We start from the raw sequence: 15,186 nt of genomic DNA on the forward strand, positions 1-15,186 counted from the left end.
AGATCTAAGACTTTTTCTATGTACACAAAAGGCCTATTTCTCTCAAATATTGTTCACACATTTGTCTAAATCTGTGTTCGTGAGCACTTCTCCTTTGCCGAGATAATCCATCCACCTCACAGGTGTGTCATATCAAGATGCTGATTAGACAGCATGATTATTGCACAGGTGTGCCTTAGGCCGGCCACAATAAAAGGCCACTCTAAAATGTGCAGTTTTATCACACAGCACAATGCCACAGATGTCGCAAGTTTTGAGGGAGCATGCAATTGGCATGCTGACTGCAGGAATGTCCACCAGAGCTGTTGCCTGTGAATTGAATGTTCATTTCTCTACCATAAGCCGCCTCCAAAGGCGTTTCAGAGAATTTGGCAGTACATCCAACCGGCCTCACAACCTCAGACCACGTGTAACCACACCAGCCCAGGACCTCCACATCCAGCATCTTCACCTCCAAGATCGTCTGAGACCAGCCACCCAGACAGCTGCTGCAACAATCGATTTGCATAACCAAAGAATTTCTGCACAAACTGTCAGAAACCGTCTCAGGGAAGCTCATCTGCACGCTCGTCGTCCTCATCGGGGTCTCCACCTGACTGCAGTTCGTCGTCGTAACTGACTTGAGTGGGCAAATGCTCACATTCGATGGCGTCTGGCACTTTGGAGAGGTGTTCTCTTCACGGATAAATCCCGGTTTTCACTGTACAGGGCAGATGGCAGACAGCATGTATGGCGTCGTGTGGTTGAGCGGTTTGCTGATGTCAACGTTGTGAATCGAGTGGCCCATGGTGGCGGTGGGGTAATGGTATGGGCAGGCGTATGTTATGGACAACGAACACAGGTGCATTTTATTGATGGCATTTTGAATGCACAGAGATATCGTGACGAGATCCTGAGGCCCATTGTGCCATTCATCCACGACCATCACCTCATGTTGCAGCATGATAATGCACGGCCCCATGTTGCAAGGATCTGTACACAATTCCTGGAAGCTGAAAACATCCCAGTTCTTGCATGGCCAGCATCCTCACCGGACATGTCACCCATTGAGCATGTTTGGGATGCTCTTGATCGGCGTATACGACAGCGTGTTCCAGTTCCTGCCAATATCCAGCAACTTGGCACAGCCATTGAAGAGGAGTGGACCAACATTACACAGGCCACAATCAACAACCTGATCAAAGGAGAAGTGCTCACTAACACAGATTTAGACAAATTTGTGAATATTTGAGAGAAATAGGCCTTTTGTGTACATAGAAAAAGTCTTAGATCTTTGAGTTCAGCTCAAGAAAGATGGCAGCAAAAACAAAAGTGTTGCCCTTATATTTTTGTTCAGTGTACATAAACAGGAAGTCCAAAAGAGCAGTTTGATCTATGAACCGTGATTAATGTTGTTGTTCTGGATTATTGGATGATGTCAGACCAAAGTTCAGTCGTCTGACAGTTATCTTTTAGTTATCTTTTATCTTTTATTATTTGTTTTAGTTTAGAAAAAAAAGAAAACCCCTCCATCTCCACCCACACATGATCAGGCTGCTCTGCAGTTTCTTTCATGTTGAATCAGTCTCACTCAGTGAAGAGAAACGTGTGCTCTGCTCCTCCACCAGGGGGCAGCACAACCTCAGGCAGAGACGATCGCAGCTGATCAACATGTGAAACATGAGCTCCAAGCTCTCCAGATGTGGTGTTAATCACTGTTGTTTTAAAGATCTCCTAAATCTCTCGGTTTTTCTTATAAAGACACTGTAGAAAATATATTTACAGTCTTTAAGGTCAGGTTCCTCCTCAGGCTCCTCAGGCTCAGCTGACAACGTCCACCACCCAAAGTTAGCCACTGTTTGAAGAAAATAATTGATAAGAGGTTTTAATTCTCGTCGGACAGACTGATAGACGTCTCTTTGTTTCTGTGAGGCCTGAGATCTGACCTGCTGCCAGCTGCTGCTCTCAGTCTGTGTGGCCACCAGGTGAAATTAATCATCGTTCAGTCAACATGTCAGCTCAGGTGACAGCAGGGGCAGATACGGGGGGAGAGGGGAGGAAATATGGGGGGAGAGGGGGGAAATGAGGGCAAAATAAGGGGAGAGTCAGCCAGGGAAATCAGACGTACTGAGTGACTGAGTGAAGGTTGAGGTGAAGTCGAGGTCGTCTCAGGTGTTTGTTCTCTGACAAATATGAGTTGGTTAAAATACACAATGTGCCTTCAATGTTTATCCTCCTCACATAAACATTGTGACGGCCATCTTTAACAAGCCTCAGAATATATACATATACATATATATATATCTATATATATATACACACACACACACACACATATATATGTATGTGTGTATGTATGTATACCGGTTTTTCTGTACTGATGTTCACACTTCCTGGGTTATTAGATTGAAGGTATTTCCACTATTAAAAGTGCAAATTTAAAGGATGTTACGTTTTCTTCTATTTGCTTCAAGAGGAAACATGAAAACGTGAAAACAAACAGTTGTGACATTATTTTATTTAACATGTTACAAATTTTAGTTCATGTGAGAAAATTAAGAGCGAACACATGAAGCAGCCAATGTCATGTGGATATTATAATCTTCTTTCACGTGTCAGGTTTAATTTACATTTCAGTTTGGAGTTAAAATGTGAAGAAGCTGATTTCACATTAACCTTTTTTATTCACATTTGATAATGTTAAAATAAATATGTGGAAAATCATTCATATGCAAAAACAACAACATATCACTCGTGAAGGTATTCACACATCAGAATGCAGTTTTTTTCCACACGAGGAAATTTGACCCGTGATTAAAACATCCAATTACATTAATGTTTGTAAAACACAGGTGAAAGTTTCAGCTAACGTAAATTCTTTCACAACTTTGTGTGTTAAAATAATTCATCATGATCATAAAGCAGGATTCACCTGTGAAGTTAAATATTCAAGCAACGTCAGACATTACAACACAACTTTATTCTCCTGAAATATAAACAATAACCTGCAACACGCACACACAATCACACAGTCATTTCACATAGAGGGGATGCAGAAACACACACACACACACACACACACACACACACACACTGTATGTGATGTGCTCCACCCTGATGTTAAACACTCATCTGAAGCCTCGTCCTGATCAAACTGTAAACCTGAACCCTTTCTTTAGATCCAGAGTCTGGACAGAACATCGGCCACAGTGCTCTTATTTTGAAACTCACAGCTGTGCAGGTTCTCAAACAGACCACAGAAGAAGTAACACAAACACTCAGAACATGGAGCCTTTATGAAGCATCATCCTGACGGCTGCTGGACGACAGGAGATCCCAATTATGGTCGGATGAAGCAGCAGAGGCTGTTCTCTGTGAGGTAGCTGAGAGGCTTGTTAGGAGCTCTGTGTGTGTGTGTGTGTGTGTGTGTGTGTGTGTGTGTGTGTGCGTGCCTGCTCCTCTGGGAACGTTCCTCTCACCTCTCTGTGGACGCCTTGTTTCCCCGCCAGCACCCGTCCTCGACATAAGCGTGTGATCAATGAACAGTTAATATAACTCTCATCATCAGCCTGTGTAGCTGTGGGTATCGTTGTTAACTTTATATTTGATTATTTAATCTGACATTCACTCAGGTTTGGTACGATGCTGTAATTACATGTCTCACATGATGTGTAGTCAGGTGTTCATTAAGAGGATCCATTCAGACTGTGATTCTGACTCTGAGTCGAGCAGAGGAAATCACACCGAGCTGTTTGATACTGTCGAGTCTGCAGCAAACAAACCACCTGAGGACTTCAGAGAGGAACTGCCAGTTAATATAAGTGCTGCTCTAAGAGTTAACCTCATCTGTTTACCTGAAAGGATTTGTGCAACATCTTGTTAAATTGGCTTTTTGGCATTAAAACGCTGTTACATAAAAACATGAGATTCAGTCTAATCCTCCTTCAGGCATTGACTCCAGCACCAACAGTCCTCTGCTCCCTGTGTCAAAGCTCCTCTTAGCTGGGGAGATCTCTGCAGAAGGAGGCACGAGACAGGTGACATTTCTGGTCCACAGCTGACCTCTGGGACAAAACAGTCCTTATCCAGCCGTCTGAGGCATCCACCTCCACATCACGCAAGAAGAAAGAGGGTGGAAGAGAGTGGGCACGAAGGAGCCTGGGAGGTTCAGGGAGCTGAGTGCAGTGATGCAAGCAAAGAAAAAGCCGGATGAAGGGTAGGTCGACGTTTTTGAAGCCCAGAAGGCATTGAAGCTCCTTGTGGGTTGAACAGGGGGTCAGTCCATTAACACCTCCCAGCATTGACGTGAACCCCAAGGAAAAACATTTCTCTGCCCTGACAAAGTTTTGTCATACGTGCAGCACATGCTCCTGTTCAGACAGAAAGTCTTTCAGATAAATGGAAGCAAAGACATTAAGTAGATCTTGGAGAACATTATTGACCAGAGTCTGGAAGACAGCAGGGTGTGAGGGAGACTGAATAACAAATAAAAACTCATGGTGTCCGATGGGAGCACCATGAGTTTCTGTTAGCACGAGTTAGAATGCATCACTGACATCAAGTTTAGAAAGGGTAAAAGGCCCATTAAGCAGCTTAAAAGCAGAAGAGATGAGAGGAACTGGGTATCTGCTCTTTATGTTGACGTCATTCAGGTAACTGTAGTTAATGTAGGACTTCAGAGACTTGTTCTGTTTTTCACAAAGACCATCCAGCCCCAGCAGGAGATCCAGAATGGTGAATGATACCTGCAGCAAGGGAGTGGTTCAAATATTTTCCGAGAGGAGGAGATGAGTCGATCTCTGGTGGAAGAAGTACCTTGGAAAGGTGTGGTGGCATCAAGGTGGACCGGGCCTTCTTCAAAACCTTCTTGAGGTGTTCTGGTGGGATTTCTGAGAGGTCTGGAAACTCTGAGGGGACAGGAAGACTTGAGACAGACAGTATGACAGCAAGCACCCCTTTGTTCCTGGCCCAGTCTATTAGCCCATTGTGTTCCGATACCAAAGGTACCCAACATGACAGGCTGGTGTGGTGCCATGCCAAGATGGATTTAAGCTACATGATGGGCAGCAGTGCAGAGGAGATGACTATCGAGGGCGGTTGCATTGATGGGTTTCACTGATGATTCCCAGCTCAGCCTCGTTCCCAGCATGTGTCTGTGTTGGAGATGAATAGGACTGAGACTGTGTGAATCCTGAACAGAGGAGTCTGGTGTGGGGCGGCTGTGGCTCAGTGGTAGAGTCGGTCGTCTTTCAGTCGAAAGGTTGGAGGTTCGATCCCCAGCTCCCTCAGGCTACATGTTGAAGTGTCCTCGGGCAAGACACTGAACCCCAGATTGCTCCCGGTGGCATAGCCAATGGGTATGAATGTGAATGTGATAACTGATTCGGGCACTGCCATCAGTGTATGAACGTGTGTGTGAATGTGATATGTAGTGTAAAAGCAGCTTTGAGACTGGAAAAGCGCTATATAAGTACAGTCCATTCACCATAGCACTGGGTGGACTGGTGTCATTTAAAGGGTAAATGGACTGTACTTTTCTAGTCTTGCGACCACTGCTCATTCACACATTCATTCACACACTGATAGTAAAGGCCTAAGTGCCAATTTTCAATCAGATCTATGCTCATTCATACCTGATGGCTATTCCCTTGGGAGCAATTTGGGGTTCAGTGTCTTGCCCAAGGACACTGCAGTCAGGGATTGGACCGCCAACCTTCCGTTTGAGAGATGACGCCCCACAGGCAGGAAGAAACAAAACCTCTGGTCTGGCAGCCTGTTGCCGTCCCTGAAGCAGCGCTGCCTTCATCCTCTGAGGTGCATCCAATGGAGTGCCCAAGGAAGAGTCTCGAAAAGACGTTGAAGAGTAGAATGTCTGATGGGGTGGCCATCAAGTGACAGCAGAAAAGACTGTATCCCTCCATCCGCTCATGGAGACAGCCTTCAATGAAGCCTGTAATGGTAACAAGAGCATCCAGGACAGCAGGAGGGTTCAAAGCCACCTACTTGTTCCTTATGCAAGCAGACTGGATCTCATGAAAAAGAGAAGGAGCATTTCTATTACTTTTGTGAAACATGATAGATGAGTTGGATATAGTCCTCCCTCTTTGAGTCAGCGTAAACAAGCCTTTCGGTGGCTCGGATACCTGAAGATACCTGGCGGGCAAATTGTACTCAAGATTCCACAGAGGAATGTAATGTAGAAGGAAGAGTAAAGACCAGGACCAGATCTCTAAGTTCAGCCTGTGGAGTTGCTTATGCTTGGAGTTCCTGTGTCGCTCATAGTGAGCAGAGTGTCTTACAGACTTTATGATGAAGGTAAGTCCACCTGGACTGAAACTGAGTCAGCTCCATACGTTCATGCCAATAAAGCTTTTGGAAATAAATTAAATTATAAAGACAGATACAGAGAAGAGGAACAGGTAGAGAGACGGAGGACAGGTAGAGAGACGGAGGACAGGAGGAGAGACGGAGGACATGAGGAGAGACGGAGGACAGGTAGAAAGACAGAGGACAGGAGGAGAGACGGAGGACATGAGGAGAGACGGAGAACAGAACAGGTAGAGAGACAGAGGACAGGTAGAGAGACGGAGGACAGGAGGAGAGACGGAGGACAGGTAGAGAGACAGAGGACAGGTAGAGAGACAGAGGACAGGAGGAGAGACGGAGGACAGGTAGAGAGACAGAGGACAGGAGGAGAGACAGAGGACAGGTGGGTGACAGAGGACAGACGGAGGACAGGTAGACAGACGGAGGACAGGTAGACAGACGGAGGACAGGTAGAGAGACAGAGGACAGGTAAAGAGACGGAGGACAGAAGGAGAGACGGAGGACAGGTAGAGAGACAGAGGACAGGAGGAGAGACAGAGGACAGGTAGAGAGACAGAGGACAGGTAGAGAGACGGAGGATAGGTAGAGAGACAGAGGACAGGAGGAGAGACGGAGGACAGGTTGAGCGTATTGCGTCAGGTGAGCGTATTGCGTCATTTCCTGTTTTCTCGCTGCTACTGTATTGTTCTGTGCTGTTTGTAGCTGCTGCTAGAGCTCGAGCTAAATCGATTAATCTGCTGTAGTTATCATCACTGTGGTTATTCAGCTGCTGTGTACTTTAACAGACACTAGTTTTCATCAAGCACTCTCATTGTTGCATTAGCGTCATATCTGCTAAACCCTTAACTTTATACTCGCTTAGCCGTTAGCTTAGCAGCTAGCTTAATCAATTGAAATGTCTTCTCCTTCTCCCTCCTGCTCTCCTGATCTGCCCTGTTCGGTGTGTCAGATGTTTAGCTCTACCTCGACCTCCTTTACGGATAAGGGTACTTGTATGAAATGTAGTATTTTTGGAGCTATGGAGGCGAGGATCACGGAATTAGAGACGCGGCTCCGCACCTTGGAAAACCAAGCATCGCTAGCTGCTGTAATCAGCAGCAAGCCCCCAGGGCCAGTAGCCGGTGCGGGCCGACCTAGCGTAGCTTCTCCCCCGGCAACTCCCGAGCAGCCGGGATGCAGTGGCTGGGTTACTCTCAGAGGGAAGCATAGCCGCAAGACGAAGCACACCGTTCACCACCAACCACTTCACGTTTCGAACAAGTTTTCCCCACTCAGCGACACACCCGCTGAGAAACCAACTCTGGTTATTGGCAGCTCCATAGTCAGAAACGTGAAGTTAGCGAAGCCAGCGGCCATAGTGAAATGTATTCCTGGGGCCAGAGCGGGCGACATCGAGTCAAATTTAAAACTGCTGACAAAGGATAATCGTAAATTTGATAAGATTGTAATTCATGTTGGCGTTAATGACTCCCGGTTACGTCAATCGGAAGTCACTAAAATTAATGTTGAGTCGGTGTGTGCATTTGCAAAGACAATGTCGGACTCCGTAGTTTTCTCTGGACCCCTGCCCAATCTGACGAGTGATGACATGTATAGCCGCATGTCATCATTCAACCGCTGGCTGTCGAGGTGGTGCCCAGCAAACGATGTGGGCTTCATAGATAACTGGCAGACATTCTGGGGAAAGCCTGGTCTTATCGGAAGAGACGGCATTCATCCCACTTTGGATGGTGCAGCTCTTTTGTCTCGTAATATGGCTAAGTTTGTTAGTCGTAAAACCTGACAAACCAGAGTTGAGACCAGGAGGCAGAGCTGTAGTCCTACACACTCCTCTGAGCTTCCCTGTGAGCAGTTTCCCAGCCACAATGTTAATGTTATAGAGACTGTGTCTGCCCCCCAACCCAGGCCTTTTATTACAGTTAATTCAAACTCAAATAAAAAAGGAGTAAATCAAAAAAATTTAATAAAAATTAAAACAACAACCAAAGTTATGCCAAAAAATATGAGAATTAAATGTGGTCTGTTAAATATCAGATCCCTGTCATCTAAAGCTCTATTAGTGAACGATCTGATATCAGATTATCATATTGATTTACTCTCTTTAACTGAGACTTGGCTGTGTCAGGAAGAATATGTCAGCTTAAATGAATCCACTCCTCCCAGTCATCTTAATACTCATACTCCTCGAGACACTGGTCGAGGTGGTGGAGTGGCAGCTATTTTCAGTTCTAGTCTTCTAATCAACCCTCGACCAAAACTTAGTTTCTGCTCTTTTGAAAGCCTTGTTCTGAGTTTTTCACACCCAGCTTGGAAAACTTTACAGCCTGTTTTATTTGTGATAGTATACCGCCCTCCTGGCGCATACTCTGATTTTCTAACTGAATTCTCAGAGTTTTTATCAGATTTAGTCCTGAGTTCAGATAAAATAATTATTGTAGGGGACTTCAATATTCATGTAGATGTTGATAATGATAGTCTTAGCATGGCATTTATGTCCCTTTTGGACTCTATTGGTTTCACTCAAAGTGTAAACCAGCCTACTCACCGCTTTAACCACACCCTCCACCTTGTTCTAGCTTATGGCCTTGAAACCGAAAACTTAATTGTCTTCCCACAAAATCCTCTTTTATCAGATCACTATTTAGTAACATTCGATGTCCTATTAACCGACTACTCTCCAGTTAACAAAAATGTACTCACAAGATGTTTGTCTGATAGGACTGTAGCTAAATTTAAGGAAACAATTCCAGCTGCTTTTAATTCTTTACCACATCTGTTTACTACAGAAAGCTCTGATGCTAATGTTAGTCCCTCTCAGCTTGATCAGTTTGTTGATAGTACTGCAGGTTTGCTGAGAAGTACTCTAGACTCGATTGCCCCCTTAAAAAAGAAGATTATTAAACGACAGAGGCTAGCTCCATGGTATGACTCAGAAACTCGTAACTTGAAGCAAATGTGGCATAAATTTGAAAGAATGTGGCGATCCACCAAAACAGAAGAGTCTCGTTTACTCTGGCAAAATAGTCTTAATAAATACAGGAAGGCCCTACGGCATGCTCGAGGTGTCTACTACTCCTCCCTCATAGAAGAACATAAAAACAATCCCAGGTACCTTTTCAGCACTGTAGCCAGGCTGACAGAGAGTCACAGCTCCACTGAGCCAAGTATTCCTATAGGCCTCAGCAGTGATGATTTCATGAGCTTCTTTAATGACAAAATCCTAAAGATAAGAGACAAAATTTGTAACCTCCTGCCGTTAACTGGTGCAGATGTATCTTTGGAAACTGCTCAAAAACCTGATGTTTACCTTGACTGTTTTTCTCCAATTGACCTTCCTGAGCTAAATTCTCTGATATCTTCGTCTAAACCATCAACCTGTCTTTTAGACCCGATTCCAACCAAGCTGCTTAAGGAAGTCTTTCCCTCAATTAGCACTTCTTTACTAGATATGATCAATATGTCTTTATCGACGGGCTATGTACCCCAGTCTTTTAAACTAGCTGTAATTAAGCCACTTCTTAAAAAGCCTACCCTAGATTCAGGCACCTTAGCTAACTATAGACCTATATCTAACCTTCCTTTTATCTCAAAGATCCTTGAGAAAGCAGTCGCTAATCAATTATGTGACTTTCTTCATAACAACAGTTTATTTGAGGACTTTCAGTCAGGATTTAGAGTCCACCATAGCACTGAGACAGCCCTTGTTCGAGTTTCAAATGATCTACTTACTGCTTCAGACAGAGGACTTCTCTCTGTACTCGTCCTGTTAGATCTTAGTGCCGCTTTCGACACGATAGACCATCACATCCTGTTACAGAGATTAGAACATTTAATTGGCATTACAGGATCTGCACTAAGTTGGTTTGAATCTTATCTATCAGATCGATCTCAGTTTGTTAATGTTCATGATGTGTCCTCTATGCAAACCAAAGTTAGTCATGGAGTTCCACAAGGTTCTGTGCTCGGACCGATTCTTTTTACCTTATATATGCTTCCTCTGGGTAATATCATGAGGAAACACTCCATTAATTTTCATTGTTATGCAGATGATACTCAATTATACTTATCTATGAAGCCAGATGAAACCAATCAGCTATCTAAACTAGAAGCATGCCTTAAGGACATAAAGATCTGGATGACTAGAAACTTTCTGCTACTTAATTCAGACAAAACTGAAGTTATTGTGCTCGGCCCAAAACACCTTAGAGACTCTTTCTCTAATGATATAGCTGCCCTAGATGGCATCAGCCTGGCATCCAGCACTACTGTTAGGAATCTGGGAGTTCTATTTGATCAGGATATGTCCTTCATCTCCCACATAAAACAAATATCAAGGACAGCCTTCTTTCATCTTCGCAACATAGCAAAAATCAGACACATCTTGTCTCAAAACGATGCAGAAAAACTAGTCCATGCATTCGTTACTTCCAGGTTGGATTATTGTAACTCGTTACTATCACGTGCACGTGTGCTGACAAGAACTAGGAAGAGAGAGCACATCTCTCCTGTATTAGCCTCTCTGCACTGGCTTCCTGTAAAATCTAGAATAGAATTTAAAATCCTTCTTCTTACTTACAAAGCTCTTAATGGTCAGGCACCATCATATCTTAAAGAGCTCATAGTGCCATATTACCCCTCTAGAACATTGCGCTCCCAGGATGCAGGCCTGCTTGTGGTACCTAAAGTCTCTAAGAGTAGTGTTGGAGGTAGAGCCTTCAATTCACCAGGCCCCCCTCCTCTGGAACAATCTACCAGTCAAGGTCCGGGAGGCAGACACCCTCTCTTCTTTTAAGAGTAGACTTAAAACTTTCCTCTTTGATAAAGCTTATAGTTAGGGCTGGCTCAGGCTTGGACTAGCCCATAGTTATGCTGCTATAGGTTTAGACTGCCGGGGGGATCTGACACACCAAGCTTCTCTCTCTCTCTCTCTCTCTCTCTCTCTGACTCTCTGACTCTCTCTCTCTCTCTCTCTCTCTCTCTTCCTCTCTCTCTGACTCTCTGTCTCTCTCTATCTCTATCTGTCATATTAATGCAGCTCATTAACTCTGTATCTTCTGGTCCCATTAACATTACTAACCACATATCTTCCCGGGAGTTCTTGTGCTCCCTTGTCTTGAAGGTTCCTGAGGATCGTTGCTGCAGACCACCTGCTGCTGTGGACCTGCTCGACTGCAACACCTACTAACATCAGCCTTCCCCATAGTATCATTATTGTTGCTGCTAATGCTAATAGTAGACCTGTTGACTTCAACTGTTACAATTACGATTACCTCAGCCTTTATCATTACTCTGCTTCTCTCGCTAATTTATTTATTTATTTATTTATTTAGCCAATCTTCACCCTAGTCTACCACTATTATTGGCATTGTAACCATAAGTATGTGTCTGTTGTTGTTCATGTAACAAGGACATATGTTGTTGTGGTAACAAGAACATATGCTGTTGTTGCTCTCTTTGCCTGTCTCTATCCTGCATCTCCTTCTATCCCATTTTCGGCCCATCCAGTCGAGGCAGATGGCTGTTCAACATGAGTCTGGTTCTGCTCGAGGTTTCTGCCTGTTAAAAGGAAGTTTTTCCTTGCCAATGTGCCGAATTGCTTAGTGCTACTCATGGTGGATTGATGTTGGGCCTCTCTTTAAATAACTTAACAAAGAGTCGGTCTAGACCTGCTCTTTCTGTAAAGTGTCTCGAGATAACCCTGGTTATGATTTGGCGCTATACAAATAAAATTTGATTGATTGATTGATTGATTGACGGAGGATAGGTAGAGAGACAGAGGACAGGAGGAGAGACGGAGGACAGGTAGAGAGACAGAGGACAGGAGGAGAGACGGAGGACAGGTAGAGAGACAGAGGACAGGAGGAGAGATGGTGACAGTGCAGTAGCAGCATGGCGGCTCAGGCTTTGTGAATTTGTGAGGCAAAGCAGCCTCCCAGCTTTCTATGGTCTGTCAGGCCTCTGAGTGTGTGTTTAGGATCAGGCCTGAGCTGCGTGTGTGTGTGTGTGTGTTTAGCATGTTTGCATATTAAATGCTACGTATCCTCCAGGACAGTGGACGCTCTGCAGGTGTTCACAGGACGGACTCTACAGCTCAAACAACGCTCAGACCTTCTCTTTAGATTTGAGATGCAAAGTAGGACATGAAAACCACACCTCTCCATCATCTCTGACCTTTCAGGATATATATCCTTATTTCAGATAACAACACTGTGTGCTTAACTGAAATATATTTCCTACATATTGAGAGAATAATTCTTTAGTCTTTCCTCTGATTCAGACACGTTTGTTAGTTTCTCATCTCAACGTATCACTGGGCTCTCTGACTATTTTGACTCATTTTAAATCTTGATCTTGATGACAGAAATGAAATCTTGATGATGTATTTAATGTGAAATCACTGGTTCAGAAGTTGCTCATGCAATGATCTGCAGCAGGCTGATGTTTCTGTAGAGCTCTGATCAAATCTGTCCTGCACAGGGACTGAAGGACCGCTGACTGTGTGAAAGACGAGCGCTCAGGTTTCTGTGGTCGGCAGTTTGTTTCTTTTACTTTTGCTTCATGGATTATTATTATATCATATATTGTAATGTTATTTTCATTATTATACAGTTATTGTGATGTCACAGTAACGTTAAACACCCTGCAGAGTTTGGTCTGTGGGGAGCTGCAGTGTGTTTGGCGCTCTTAAACAGAGACGGAGTGAAGACAGTTGTTCTCTGCAGCTATTCATCAGAGACCAATAGCACACAGAGCTGCTCCGAGGCTGTCGCAGAGTCACAGCATTGTTCTGTGTCTGAGCAGGACTCAGGTAGGTTCAGGTGTTAGTGATGTCGTGACGGCCTTCACACTCTGCTGAAGCAACAGAATTCTTCACCTTTATCCTCTTAAGATGTCCACACACACACACACACACACACACACACACACATCTTTTCATCAGACTCACACACATCATTCTGCTGTCCTTCCAATATTCTAATATAGCCTCGAACTGATCAAGAAAAACAAACCTGAACAAGCACACACACACGCACACACGCACGCACGCACACACACACACACACACACACACACTCACACACACACACACACACACACACACACACACACACACACACACACACACACACACACACTCACACACACTCAGAACGGCTGCGTCCTCACTGACCCTAACCCTGTGACAGGTTAGATCCACTGTCTGTTAGGGCGGGTTCACAGCAGACTCGTGTAGTCCGATTGAACCAAACCCTGGAGAGTTTGTCCCCTCGGTGTGGTTCGTTCAGGTAGTGTGAACGCAGGAATTGAACTCTGGTGCTGACCAAAAAACCAGACCATGGTCCACTTGTAAAGCTAGGAAAGACGGGTCTCGGTCTGTGAATGAACATGGTGCATTGTGGGTTGTTAACGGGCGCTGACACTTGCAGAGACAGACACGCAGCCAGGCAGCAGGATGAGTCGAGGACAGACGTGGGAGAGCGCCGAGAGAACACGAAGGGATCGAACTGTTCAGGGAAGACTGAAGGAGAGAGGAACTGATTGAACTGTGGAACAATGACGGTTAAAAGTAAAAAAACCCTCATCAACATTAGATTCGAGGTGAAATGAAAAATGTCATTTTAATCCTTTTAGATCACATCCCCGGTAATATTGTGCATCTATTTGACAATATAGGCCAAAAACCCCCCAGAAAATCAATTTTTCGTATTCTTATATCAAAATCTGATCATTTTTTCTTAAATCTAAATTTCACGCTTGCTTACATGAGCTAGCACCAAACAATTTCAACCAATCAATCTGCAACATTTAGCCGCAGAGCACCAAGAACGCTTGGTCAGTTAGCTAGCTACTGCGCTGTGGAGAACGTCTGTCTACGCCCACTTCTCAACGATCAAATCAAATCCCTCTAATGATATGTCCCGCCTGCACGTCCTGTTTCACTCGGAAATACGTCACGTCAGAGAGCAGTTTCCTCGTGCATCAAAACTTTTGCTCTGCTGGTAAAAGCTGCCGTGTGAACACAAACCAAACTGGAGGCAAAATGCAACATGTAAAAATTTGGTCTTTGATTGGACCAAACAAACGGACTTTAGGTGTGAATGCGCCTTTAAGATACATGCTGTGTTCTTCATCCTGGGCCACCAGACTCCATTATTATCGCATTGCTCTGCTGCTGTATCTGTACTTTCTCAAGTCAAAATCTTTCACATATTTGCAGTGTTGTGGCTAACAGTTAGCCTGATGCTAAGCTGACCTGAGTCATCTGTCAGCAGCTCTGTATGTGCAGGTGTGTGCTGAAGTTGCTAATTGGTATTGACGGGCGGCATTCGGTCGTTCAGATCATCGGAGCAAATCCCCCCCTGACAGATGAGGTGATTTTATTCCAGTGCCAGGGTCAGAGGTCACCAACAGGATCAATGAGCACAGAGAGAGAGGCTGCAGCTCCGAGTGTCCGATAGTTATTACTGAGACACAGGAAGTCTGACAAAGACGTTCACATGAGAGGATGATCTGCTCGCTGCAATAAACTAAAGCCTCATATAAAACATTCAATGATCAAAGCAGATGATTTAAATAATGAGACATGAATATTTATGAACACTCTGAGAGAATGATGTTTACCAAGAATCTATAGACCAACATTATTATTGTCCTCTAACTTGTTTTTCCTTCATGTCCAGATACTGTCTGCCTCTCGTGTCTGTTCTCCACCAACAAACATTTCCACTCCTGTGGATTCACAGCCTGCCTTCAGAGCTACAACAGTGCCAGAGATCTTCCAGCCTTCAGTCTTCATTGCTCTGCCTCAACCTGCCAGGCTCTGCTCAGCAATAAACCCCCTTGAAACTATACTTTGCCTGCCTGTGTCTGCTTTTGGGT

The sequence above is a fragment of the Semicossyphus pulcher genome, unplaced genomic scaffold, assembly GCF_022749685.1.
Source record: "Semicossyphus pulcher isolate SPU_LCO1_2020_fin unplaced genomic scaffold, fSemPul1.0.p SCAF_6, whole genome shotgun sequence".
Taxonomy (NCBI): Eukaryota; Metazoa; Chordata; class Actinopteri; order Labriformes; family Labridae; genus Semicossyphus; species Semicossyphus pulcher.